At 44.6% G+C, this 12,282-nt stretch overlaps 1 protein-coding gene across 8 annotated transcripts in view; it reads right to left on the bottom strand.

The window, feature by feature from the left end:
- The window catches only part of IL15 (interleukin 15), a 66,578-nt gene extending 56,410 nt beyond the window's left edge, over positions 1-10,168 (bottom strand). For 3 of the 8 annotated variants that reach the window (XM_066232964.1, XM_066232954.1, XM_066232946.1), the window contains exon 1: positions 8,506-8,789. The gene's annotated coding sequence lies outside the window, so the exon portion shown is untranslated. Of the gene's footprint in view, positions 1-4,954; positions 5,027-8,505; positions 8,795-8,979 lie in introns of those variants that run through there. The other 5 variants (XM_066232961.1, XM_066233006.1, XM_066232986.1 and 2 more) reach the window with 5 other exon arrangements.
- Positions 10,169-12,282: the final 2,114 nt, after the last annotated feature.

Genomic DNA, 12,282 nt, shown 5'->3' on the forward strand with positions numbered 1-12,282 from the left:
TTCTCCTACAGCATTCTGACTTGCAGCCAAAGCAAAGAGGAGCCTGTCTTCAGAGTTTCGTGGACGTGTCTTTTTCTAAGTGAATGAACCTCAGTAAAGTTTATAGGAAGCTCCCAAGGTTTATAAAAAAAAATGTACTAAAAAAAAAATACCACCAGCCCTGGACAGTTGGCTCAGCAGCAGAGCATCGGTCTGGCGTGTGGAAGTCCCAGATTAGATTCCTGGCCAGGGCACACAGGAGAAGCACCCATCTGCTTCTCCACCCCTTCTCCTTATCCTTCCTCTCTATCTCTCTCTTCCCCTCCTGCAACCAAGGCTCAATTGAAGCAAAGTTGGCCTGGGCGCTGAGGATAGCTCCATGGCCTCTGCCTCAGGCACTAGAATGGCTCCTGCTGCAATGGAGCAATGCCCCAGATGGGCATGCCAGGTGGATCCTGGTCGGTCACATGCGGGAGTCTGTCTGCCTCCTTGTTTCTCACTTTGAAAAATACAGAAAACAAAACAAAACAAAACAAAAAACAAATGAACAAAAAAGTACCACAAGCCAAACAACAGGGAGAACACAAAAGGTCTTTACATTCCTAACTCTCTATGAATAGGAAGCAGCCTTCTCAACTACTAACAAGGGCTCTATCTCATGGACAAAGAAGAAAGAATCAGACTTGAACTTTCCTGCCCGCCCAGTTGAGGTGCCAGATATATGAGTGATGAAACCCTGAATGTGTCATCCTTGAGCGTTTCATCCCCTGAAACCTAAACGGAACCCAGTCGCTGAGGGTAGCCCCATCGCAAAATAATGACAGCTAAATAAATTATTGCTTTTGTAAGTCACTGGTTTCAGAAGTGGGTTTTGTTGTTGGGTGGGTTTGCTTGTTTTTGTTATTTAATGCAGGCAGGGCAGGTAACTGGAAACAGGTGAAGTGAAACATTCTGGCTCCTGGGTTATAGAGAGAAGGTGGTCAGGTGGGGATGACGTGCAACAGCAGGGAGACCGACTCTTGAAATAATACCACAAGGTGTGAGAGCAACTGCTGGGACACGGCTGGCACAGTAAAGGGGGTGAGAGGTCAGCGTGGGAAACAGTCTGCAGGCATAGCTCAGTGCCTTCGTGGAAAGTTCATGTGAGGTGGGAGAAAAAGAGACGCATGTGACAACTCCCAGATGCACTGGTTGTCTCCGCACCTGAAGAAATGGGGATGGGGAAGACGGTGGGAGAAGCGGTCTGGGGCTGAGTCAGAAATCCCGTGAGTGCTAGAGACCCGATCGGGGATGCTGAAAAGACTGTTGGCTCTCTGAGTCTGGTGTTCAGAGAGAGGTCAGGATTGGAGGTATAAATTTAGAAATCATGAGTATGGGAGACACTGAAAGCCATGAGACTGAATGAGAGCATGGAGGGAGTAAGGACACAGAGAGAAAAGGCTTAGGGGCTGTGGCCCTCGGGTTCCTAGATTTCAAAGGTTAAGGAGAAGAAAAACCAGCAAAGAGGACAAATAGGTGCTGGGAGGTAAAAGGAAATAAGAAGAGGGAGGTGGCCTGCAAGTCAAACCCACGACTCTTCGGGGACACTCAGGAAGGAACCAGGCACTGCCCATTCCCTTTAGCCCGGGGGTTCTTGGTCCCTCCAAGTCTATTTTTAGTGGAGCCATGGGGACCACAGCCGGACCAGTTCAAATAGAATATGAAAAGAGAAATTGGAGACAAGGAATAGAGCTGACTTGGAAAACTCTCCATGAAACAGGGACAGGAAAAAGAGGCAGTAGCTAGAGAGAAACATAAAGTCAAGAGAGTTGGTTTTCCTTAAAAGAGAAAAATATAGCATGGCTCCATAGTGATGGGAGAGACCCATACGAGAGACGAATGGCGATGGAGGAGAGAAAGAATGGATGATTAGAGCTATGTCCTTGGGCAGATGACAGGAAGGAGACGACATGCCGGAGAGACAACCATGAATCCTCATCTCTAATTGCTTTTCTTCCTCAAGAAATCCTACCCTAGACCAAATTTCCTAAAGTACTGTTTTTATCATAATAGTTTATCATTCTTTTTGCTGTATTATATATTTTTCTGCATATTGTACATTCCTCTGCTTAGCTGTCAGGCTGTTGAATGACCTAACTCACTCTCACTGAAGTCAATACAACTCAACTACGTGACCAGCCCTTGGCTGGGGGGACACACTATCCTATCTGTATTTAAAAAGTAACTGTGGAGACAAACACATAATAGTAAGAGGACTTGACAGAAATGAAAGCTGTTATAGGGGAATGCAGGCAAGCACTGCTGTATTTATAAAGTAAAATGAATTTACATAAGGGAGAAAATTGTTCACTCTGGGCAGTAGAAGGGGCAACAGCAGTTATAGTGCAGGGGTCGGGAACCTTTTTGGCTGAGAGGGCCATGAATGCCACATATTTTAAAATGTAATTCCATGAGAGCCATACAACGACCCGTGTATGTTATGCATTATCCAATAAAAATTTGGTGTTGTCTCAGAGGACAGCTGTGATTGGCTCCAGCCACCCGCAACCATGAACATGAGAGGTAGGAAATGAATGGATTATAATACAGTATGTCCGTAAAGTCATGGTGCACTTTTGACCGGTCACAGGAAAGCAACAAAAGATGATAGAAATGTGAAATCTGCACCATATAAAAGGAAAACCCTTCCAGTTTCTGTAGGATGATGTGGCAGCATGTGCGCATGCACAGATGATGATGTAACACCTTGTATACAGCAGAGCAGCCCACGGCCATGCCAGTCCAGATGTGGACGGTACAGAAGAAAGTTCAGTGTGTTCTGTGGCTCGCTGAATTCAAATCCGTGACCAAAGTGCAATGTGAATATCGGCGCATTTATAACAAAGTGCCACCACATAGGAATAACATTACTCGGTGGGATAAGCAGTTGAAGGAAACCGGCAGTTTGGTGGAGAAACCCCGTTCTGGTAGGCCATCAGTCAGTGACGAGTCTGTAGAGGCTATACGGGATAGCTACCTAAGGAGCTCTAAAAAATCTGTGCATGAGCCCACATCGAACTACACTGAATAGATATGAAACTGGGAGAGTTTTCCTTTCATTTGGTGCAGATTTCACATTTCTATCATCTTTTGTTGCTTTCCTGTGACCGGTCAAAAGTGCACCATGACTTTACAGACACACTGTACATAAAAATGTTTTATATTTTTAACGTTATTATTTTTTTTATTAAAGATTTGTCTGCAAGCCAGATGCAGCCATCAAAAGAGCCACATCTGGCTCACGAGCCATAGGTTCTCGACCCCTGTTACAGAGGGAGAGCATTCTGAACAGGATGCAGAAAGTCTGACATGGAGTGACAAGGAAGAGCAAGAGTCTGGAGCTCGGAGGAAGTGTGACGGGAGCTGAGGCTGGAAGACACCAAGGTGCAGAGGCTCTCCAAGCCCCAAGTCCAGCTGGACCCTATTCCCAGGCCCTGCCCCTTTAAGCAGGAAGCCCTTCTAACAGCCAGACTCTGTCCTTCACTGTCCAATCCCCACCCACAGTAATCCAGAAACCAAGGGTGGGGGATGGACAGTAAGCATGAACTGGATGAGAGATTTTTCAAGTGAAGGACGGACACTTCTGGGGAAACCTAGGACTTTTCAAGGTCTGCATGGGCCTAAGGAGTTTTCAAGAAACCAATTTCCAGAGCCACGATGTCCATAGAAACCCCTTTTTAGGAGTGATGTGCCTGAAATGTGCCTGAGGCAATCAGATTTCTAGCAAGTTCTCCTTTCCCTCTTCCCCTTTCAGAGTCACCCTTCTCCCATTTTATGAAAGGAAGGCATCTAGCTCCCCATCCAGAATCTCACCCTGTGCCTTGTCCCCTGGGGGTGCTGAGTGTCGAGCAACCTGAAACACTGATGTTAGCAGGGGCAGTCAACCTTTTTATACCTACCGCCCACTTTTGTATCTCTGTTAGTAGTAAAATTTTCTGACCACCCACCGGTTCCACAGTAATGGTGATTTATAAAGTAGGGAAGTAACTTTACTATATAAAATTTATAAAGCAGAGTTACAGCAAGTTAACGCGTATAATAATAATTATTTACCAAGTACTTTATGTCGGATTTTCGCTAAGTTTGGCAGAATAAATCTTTATAAAACAACTTACTCTAGTTAAATCTATCCTTTTATTTATACTTTAGTTGCTCCACTACAGCCCACGATGAAAACTGGAACGCCCACTAGTGGGTGGTAGGGACTAGGCTGACTACCACTGTGTTAGAGCAACCCTCTCTAATGCAAGTGTAGGTACCAACCCCTGCCTATGTCTGCATCTATACAGCTCTTCACTTCCAGCACAGTTCAGGGTTTTTTTGGTTTTTTTTTTTTTGGTTTTTTTTTTGCATTTTTCCGAAGCTGTAAACAGACAGACTCCCACTTGCGCCTGACCGGGATCCACCCGGCATGCCCACCAGGGGGCGATGCTCTGCCCCTCTGGGGAGTTGCTTTGTTGCATCCAGAGCCATTCTAGCGCCTGAGGCAGAGGCCACAGAGCCATCCTCAGCGCCTGGGCCATCTTCGCTCCAAAGGAACCTTGGCTGCGGGAGGGGTTAGAGAGAGACAGAGAGGAAGGAGGGGGGGGTGGAGAAGCAGATGGGCACTTCTCCTGTATGCCCTGGCCGGGAATCGAACCTGGACTCCTACACACCAGGCCGACACTCTACCACTGAGCCAACCGGCCAGGGCCACAGTTTAGTTTTATGTCTAACAAGTTCTTACCGTAAGTCCATGAGTTCTTTGGCTAACTGCACACTAATAATTCTCAAGAGTAACATAAAGAATAGTTTTTAACAATAAAACTATTTGAGAATTCAATTTAAATTCTTATAGTACTTATTTTTGTCACTGAGGAAGGAGAGCAAAGAAATGGGAAAACTATATTGCAGAATTCCTAACTGTAAAATGTTCTATTAAGGAATATTTGCATACTTCAGAAGTCAGTGTTAACTTTCTGCAATGGGCATTCTGTCTCTCAAATTTCTATGAGGCAGCTTCTGAGCAAGATGCCTAGTGAGGAGAAGGAAGTGATGTAAGCAATCACTGGGTGTGTCACTGGTGGTCAGTAGAGTTTCCCCTCCAAACTTTTAACCACCGTGTTTTCCTCTTCTACAATCATTTTCAGTTTCAATTCCTTTATCTGAGGCAAAACACTGGAGAACATATGCAAACAAACACTCTGCTTCCTGATAGAAAATGTATACAAGTAGAATTGCTGAATTGAACTGAGATCAAAACCTCTGATTTCTGGCCCTGGCCGGTTGGCTCAGCGGTAGAGCATCGGCCTGGCGTGCGGGGGACCCGGGTTCGATTCCCGGCCAGGGCACATAGGAGAAGCGCCCATTTGCTTCTCCACCCCTCCCCTCCTTCCCCTCTGTCTCTCTCTTCCCCTCCCGCAGCCAAGGCTCCATTGGAGCAAAGATGGCCCGGGCGCTGGGGATGGCTCCTTGGCCTCTGCCCCAGGCGCTGGAGTGGCTCTGGTCGCAGCAGAGCGACGCCCCGGAGGGGGCAGAGCATCGCCCCCTGGTGGGCTTGCCGGGTGGATCCCGGTCGGGCGCATGCGGGAGTCTGTCTGACTGTCTCTCCCCGTTTCCAGCTTTAGAAAAGATACAGAAAAAAAAAAAATTAAAAAAAAAAAACCTCTGATTTCCTACTTCTGACTTCTAGCACTAAATAACATTTTTTTTAAAAAAAAACGATACCATTTCTTGAAACAAAACAAAGTAATAAATACAATAGTTATATAGTTATAAATAGTTCATTAGTAAAATTCACCATGGAATACTTAGCAGAAAACGCAGTCCAGGACTAGATACAACTCCAAACGTTATCTCAACTCTCCTATGGAATTCCCCCACCCCCAATCCATCAAATAAGGTAGCAGCAAGCACTTGAGCAAAGTTCAGTCTAACAGTCTCATGCAGTAATCTGTAATCGCAGGGTAAACTAATCCAAGAGCCACTACTGAGCTAAAGAAAGAAGCTGGCTTCTCGCCAATTCTCATACCATGGAGCCTTCTGAAAGGGGGGACTTCCCAAAAGCTGACTCTACCACCTAGCTGAGATATAATAGGAAAGCACCCTGTCCTGATTTCGCCCTAATTCCCAGGCTTCTGCTTGGATGAATGAATAGATAGATCGATAGATAGATAAAACATATCGATGAATCCACATTTGCCCACTATCTATCAAGCTCTGCCAGCAAAAACTGGTACAAATTAGAAAAATATTTTCATTAAGGAACCATAAAAGAAATTTTCCTAAAGAACCAAACACACAGACACTCATGTGAATATTATTTGGCTGTAAAGTTTATCTTTAAATTCATCATTAACAATGTCAATAATGTAAGTACTACATAAGCACTGCAGTAAACCCAGCACTCTGTCATTATAACACTGTATCAAAATGAAACAGTGGCTGATTATCACTGTCAACTTTTGGGAAGTATTTCTATGGAGAAAAAAATATCCTTTATTAAAAACCAGTGATCAAATCTGTCTGGGTTCAAATCCCAGCTGTACCACTTTCTAGCTGTGCTTTGGGAAAATTATTTAATTACTCTATTCTTCCATTTCCTCAGCTATAAAACTACCACCACGTAAGTTTATTAGGACAACGAAAAAAATGCATACATTCTTGGAATAACGTATGATAAGAACTCAAAAAATTAGCTAGTATTATTTTCCCTAATTCAAGCTGTGGGTCCAAAGACAGTACTCTGTGTTATCATTACTTAACCTTCAAAGGAATGGTTACATAATGAACAAAACTTAACAGCAAGTATAGAAGTAAAAATAGGACAGTCTTCCAAATTTTAAAATCTTTTAAGAAGTGTTTTAGGTCAGAGACCCATTTAAAAAGTTGATTAGAATTACAGGTATTTTCCTCAGAAAAATCCACTGAGACACAGATTTCAGGGTCTCACTCACAGACTTCCTGAGGTCTACTCAGAGCCAGCAAACCTGAGGTGGAGAACTTTCAGGGTTTAATATCCTTCAATCATCTAACTTTTCCCCATCCTCCAAAGAAATTCATAAGCATCCATTTCATTGACAAATATTATGTTTTGTGATACAGCTGTGGGCATTTATATATGAATCTTATGAATTAAAACAAAAAGCATCACATTGACTTTCTTAAACCCACTAGCAATCTGTAGGAAACTTCCAAATTTCAGAAGTATGGCTTCAAATCAGGTTCTGGAGTTCCCAAGCCACATCAGCATGAATTCAAATGTTTTAAAAGCTGCTTTGGGTCCAAGAGCCATCTAAAAAGCTGAGAAGAATTATGGAAACACTGCCCATTACAGCTTCTCAACCAGTGGCCACCCCAAACCCCTCGCTCATTCCCAAAGCAGATGTCACTGCAGGGAAGGTCACTCTGAGTACAACCAAAACTTGGAGAAGACCAAACCGAGGGAGAACGTTAAGGCTATGACATTAAAACACTATCATAAACCTTCAGAACTTTCTGAAACTTCTGAACTATGTGAAGTAAAATGAAATTTTTTTCATCACTTTTAAAATCTAAAATGGTTATTGCTTTGTCCTCAGTCCTTTCCTTTACATATATTTATGTTCTTTATTTAGTAAGTTCTCCTTAAGTTCACCATGCCCACTGAAACTGCTTTTTAAAATAAAAGAGCAGGAGTTTAAAATTTAATCCACAGCGCATCTTGCAGCTTCTGCACAGCAGGATGCTGTAACCATGCAGACCTGACCTGTTTGTTCAGTCCAGTCAATAAAGCCTCTCCAGGCACGCCGACACGATGAAGATGCCTATCAGCTACCAGTTGTTGCCATTAAAAGTATCATAACATTAAAAAGTAGCTGTTTTATAGAACTGTATTCCTGAAAACCATATAATTTTATTAACCAATTGTCCCTTCAATAAATTTAATGAAAGAAAGGAGAGCAGCTACAAAAAACACAATCGAAAATAATAGCGAGTGACAATCACTTCACTTCCAGTTTCAAAACTTCTGACTCACCCTTTAAGAATCTGCTATAAGCATCATGAAGAATAACCTTGCTTTATACACACGCTGACGTGAACGAACTCTGCTTAAACGCATGGAATCACATAGTTAAATTCGAATAAACTGTATCCACTCACAACATGCAGTCTCAAGAACACCGGAAAAAATCAACTGGATTTTCATTTAAAGCCGCCTTAAATAAGGATTCGATCGCAATACAAGACTCGTGCATGTCTCACAAGTTTCTAATACTGCTTTTCTAAGCGACAAGTGTCTTGTCCAGGGTTGGAACCAATAATACAGACCCAGGGCTGACTGCCAAAGAGTGGCCATTCCCGCAAATTCCTCTCCCTTGGTAAGTCAAGGGTCCTGATCAGAGAAAAGGAGGGTAATTTGATTTTGCCAGCAAAGGTAGTCGCGCGCGCAGGCTCATAACACACACGGGTGCACCGGCCGGCACCGAGTCTGGGAGGGGGCAGGGAAGAAGCGGGGAGCTGCGGTACCTTTCTTGAACTTAATGAGCTCAATTAGGTGAGAAATTCAGCGCTTTGTGCCGCCAGACCCAGTCTTCTCCGAGCCCGCGGGTGGCCAGGCGCGCGTCCCTGCTCGCGGCCAACCCGCCCTGCAGTCTCGCCCGGTGCCGGCAACGCGAAGGTGGCAGCGCAGTGGAGCCGGGGACCGGCGAGCGCGCAAGCCAGCTGCGCGCCTCTGGATGGCGAGAAGAGCCCGTGGGGCAAGTCAAGGGCCAGACAGGTTGGAAAAGCGTCCGCACTGGGCGCAAGCGAAAACCGAAGTCGCGGGGAAAGTGTTCCCCATAAAAGGGCGGGGCGGGCTGCCGGCCGGCAGCCGGTCGGGGGAGACGGGTGGGTCCTGCTGGGGCTGGGAGGGGCCGAGGCGGGGACTTTGGGGCAGAAATTGTATCGGGCTGTCAGCTGCCAGCACCTCTCTTCCCAAAGCAGAGAAGCGGAGCTCAGTACCTCCACGGAGTCGGGGTGCGGTGTGGGGGGCGGCAGGCAACGCGGCGGGGTAGCGGCTACCGGCTCCCGTCCCTATTGGGCTGCGGCGACAGCGAGCGAGTGAAGTGGGGTTCCCTTGAGCGCTGTGAACCCAGGGAGCCCCAACCCCCCCCCCCCCCCGGCGAAAAGAAAAGCGAAAGGAAAAGTGGAGCAGAAGCGAAGATAAACACCCCAGGCGACTGAGGGAAGGGAGCGATGGCAGCGGATCCCGGATAACCGCCCAGGTGGCGCGGCCCCCCTTCCCCTGGACTTGCTCCGCTCAGGTCTCTGCGCGGCCACGCCCTAGGGCGCAGGGCCTGGAAGGCGATCGAGTGGTGGATGGGAGCGCTGGCCCCGGCCTCAGCCCGTACCTCCTTTGGCCACCTGCAGAGAAAGCTGGAGGAGATGGCCCGGGGCCCTCCCGCTGTGTCCACAGAGCCGGGCATGGCGCAGGAGGGTAGCTCAGCGAAGCCTGGAGACCCGGGCGTGGTGCGCCCCCAAGCCGCCCAGACGAACGGGAAAGATGTGTTGGATGGGGATGGGCTGCTTCCCCAGACCAGCCCCTTGGCTCGCCTCGCAGGGAGGAAGAAGGAAGTCTCTGAAGTCTTAATGGAGAAAACGCTGGGTAACTCCTTTGTCCAAGGCAATTGGCACGGTGGGTGAACTTGAAGACACCTGAAGTGTCTGTTGATCACTTTATCAGTCTAGTGCTTAGCCCAGTGTAAACGTTGTACATAATCCCATTTAATGGGATCTTGTGAAATTTTATTACTATAGTATTTTATTGTTGACACTAAGTGATCTGCACGCTAGAGTCAGCAGAAAGGCCTCGTGTCCAGTTTTGGAAGCACTTCAGAGAATCTTGCACACGTGGGAGCCACTGGAAACTCTTACTGGAAGGTACTTACCAAATTTTTCAAGGTTATGTCATAGAAAATAATGATAAGCCTCCCTGAAGCTTAGTAAAATACTCATGTATGCATCTTTTGCATTACATATATGTTAAAAATAAAATAGAAAAATCTTAGAAGTGATTTAAATAATTATTTGCATAAAGTTCCACATAAAATCATTTCATATTTTTTATGGAAAGATTGAGCTCTATATAGTTATCAACAAAATAAATGAGATATAAAAATGTAAAAACAATTTCTTACAACCATTCAGAATCCTACCATAGGAAGAAATTATAAATAAACGAAACACTCAAGCTTTTCTGTCCGGGATGAGATAATGTTGAGTTTTCTTGCGGCGAGAACAATGACTTCTGACCCACTCAGATTTTGCACAGCAATATGCTGCACCTTTGATTTGCAGAAGGAGCATGCATTGTGAGAGCCTGAATGTGAACTGGAGTCCGTTGCAAAAGATGTGGCAGCCACAAAAGGACTAAAGTGTGCATCTATGTGGATACAGAAGTTAGAGATGGAGAAATGGATCTGTGTCCGCAGCCTCACCTTCGACGACAGCAGAGCTTCTTGGGCTCTTGCAAGGTGAACGCCTCCCATACTCCTTATCACTGTTATGTGCTCTGCAGCTGGTGGCAGAAGTAAATGTGCAGACACTAAGGCACATCTATGGCCACACTCAGCACCAACTAGCAGAGCCAGAAAAGGCTGCTGACGGAGGATACATCATATCCTAAAGCTTGCTGCCCAAGCAAGCTAGAGGAATCTGCTCTTAGCGGGGCTCACCAATGGGTGGACTCCAGAATCTTGTCAGCTGTCCCCAGGGCAAAGGAGAATCAATGGCTGACAGTGTGCTTTTAATATATGGCCACTTTGAATGTTCTAAACTAATGAACAGTTTTCACAACATTCTGGAAACTGATGGGGATGATCTTCACAGAGCTGAGCTTTAAAGCATCATCTGAGTACATGAAATAATATAAGTGGCCTGCAAATGTTGACCAAGCTTCTAATATATGTAAGTTGTGGAAGATGGGCAGAAGGATATGTAAAACATTTTGTTAGATTAGGGAGATAAAATAACATAAATAACAATAAAGTGAAATGGGAAATGATTATAGTCATAAGAAATGCTTTGTTCTTCTACTTGTCTGCAAAATATATAGGTCAATACTGTTTTCTTAATTACAGAAAGAAAAGTATCTTTGAATTAGTTATGTAAATGCCTATAATTCAATAAAGTTGGGTTTTTAGCATAAATTGTTTTGTTGCACTGCACACAAACATAAAAAAATTTAATATATGCAACTTGTTTTTCAGTTGCCACAGGGCGTTTGGCAAGATACTGAAAATTACTCATACCAATGAACAAGTAAATTCCACTGTATAAATTAAAGGCACAGACCAAGATTGATGAAATCATTTGAAACTCCCTTAAGAGAACTCATAAAATTATAATGTGGAAAGCAGCAAAAAATTAACTAAACTCACAGAAGTGACCATAATAATATCTCTTTGAATATAAAGAATCAACAATAAAAGTATATAGTTTAGTGAATTTTAGTGTCTGACTTTTTTTTTCATTCCAAACACAGTTTAGAAACTGGGCAGTTGCCTCTAAAATTGCTATAGCTTCTTGAGATTACGTGGAAGAGGTTGAAAGTCAGCTCACCTGATTTGCTGTTCAAAGTCCATGATTATGACCTTATTTATTATTCTCCCAAGAACAAACCACAGGCCAACAACAAACTGATCTTCTGCTCTTTGAAAAACACGGCCCAGGATCTTTCCGTTTCCATCTTGGTTAAAGCATTTGTGAAATGAAGCCTCACCTTGAGACTGATCGCACCTCTGATTTTTTTGGAGGTCCTGACAATAGAATCATACTCAGCCTCTTAAAGATTACTTAAGTTTTCAAGAGTTTCTTAAGCTACCGCTTGTTCAGAGCTATAGCAGTACCAGTTAATACTTCTGTAGTCCTTATGGAGTGTCCCCAGAGACTTGCTAAGTGCAAATATTAACTCATTAAACCCTCACAGCAATGCTGTGATGTATGAACTATTATTATCTCCATTTTACACATGGAGAAATCAAGGCCCAGAGAAATTACACATCTTGCCTAAGGTCACCTGCAGTTGAGTGGCCCAGAAAGGATTTGAACTCAGGTGTTCTGGCTTGAATACACATGCCATTCCTCTGCAGCCTCAAACTGACAACCCACCACTGCTTCTAACTTAGAAAGTTCTCGAGGATAAGAGCCTGGCAGGCAGTATATCTAGGTCCGATTTTGATTGCTCCAGAGTAATTTTAGCCACTGCCAGGGAGGAAGATCATCAGTTCCCTCGAATTTATGCTTCCTAATCTCACAGTGTTTCTG

This window comes from Saccopteryx bilineata, chromosome 1 (genome assembly GCF_036850765.1).
Source record: "Saccopteryx bilineata isolate mSacBil1 chromosome 1, mSacBil1_pri_phased_curated, whole genome shotgun sequence".
NCBI lineage: Eukaryota > Metazoa > Chordata > Mammalia > Chiroptera > Emballonuridae > Saccopteryx > Saccopteryx bilineata.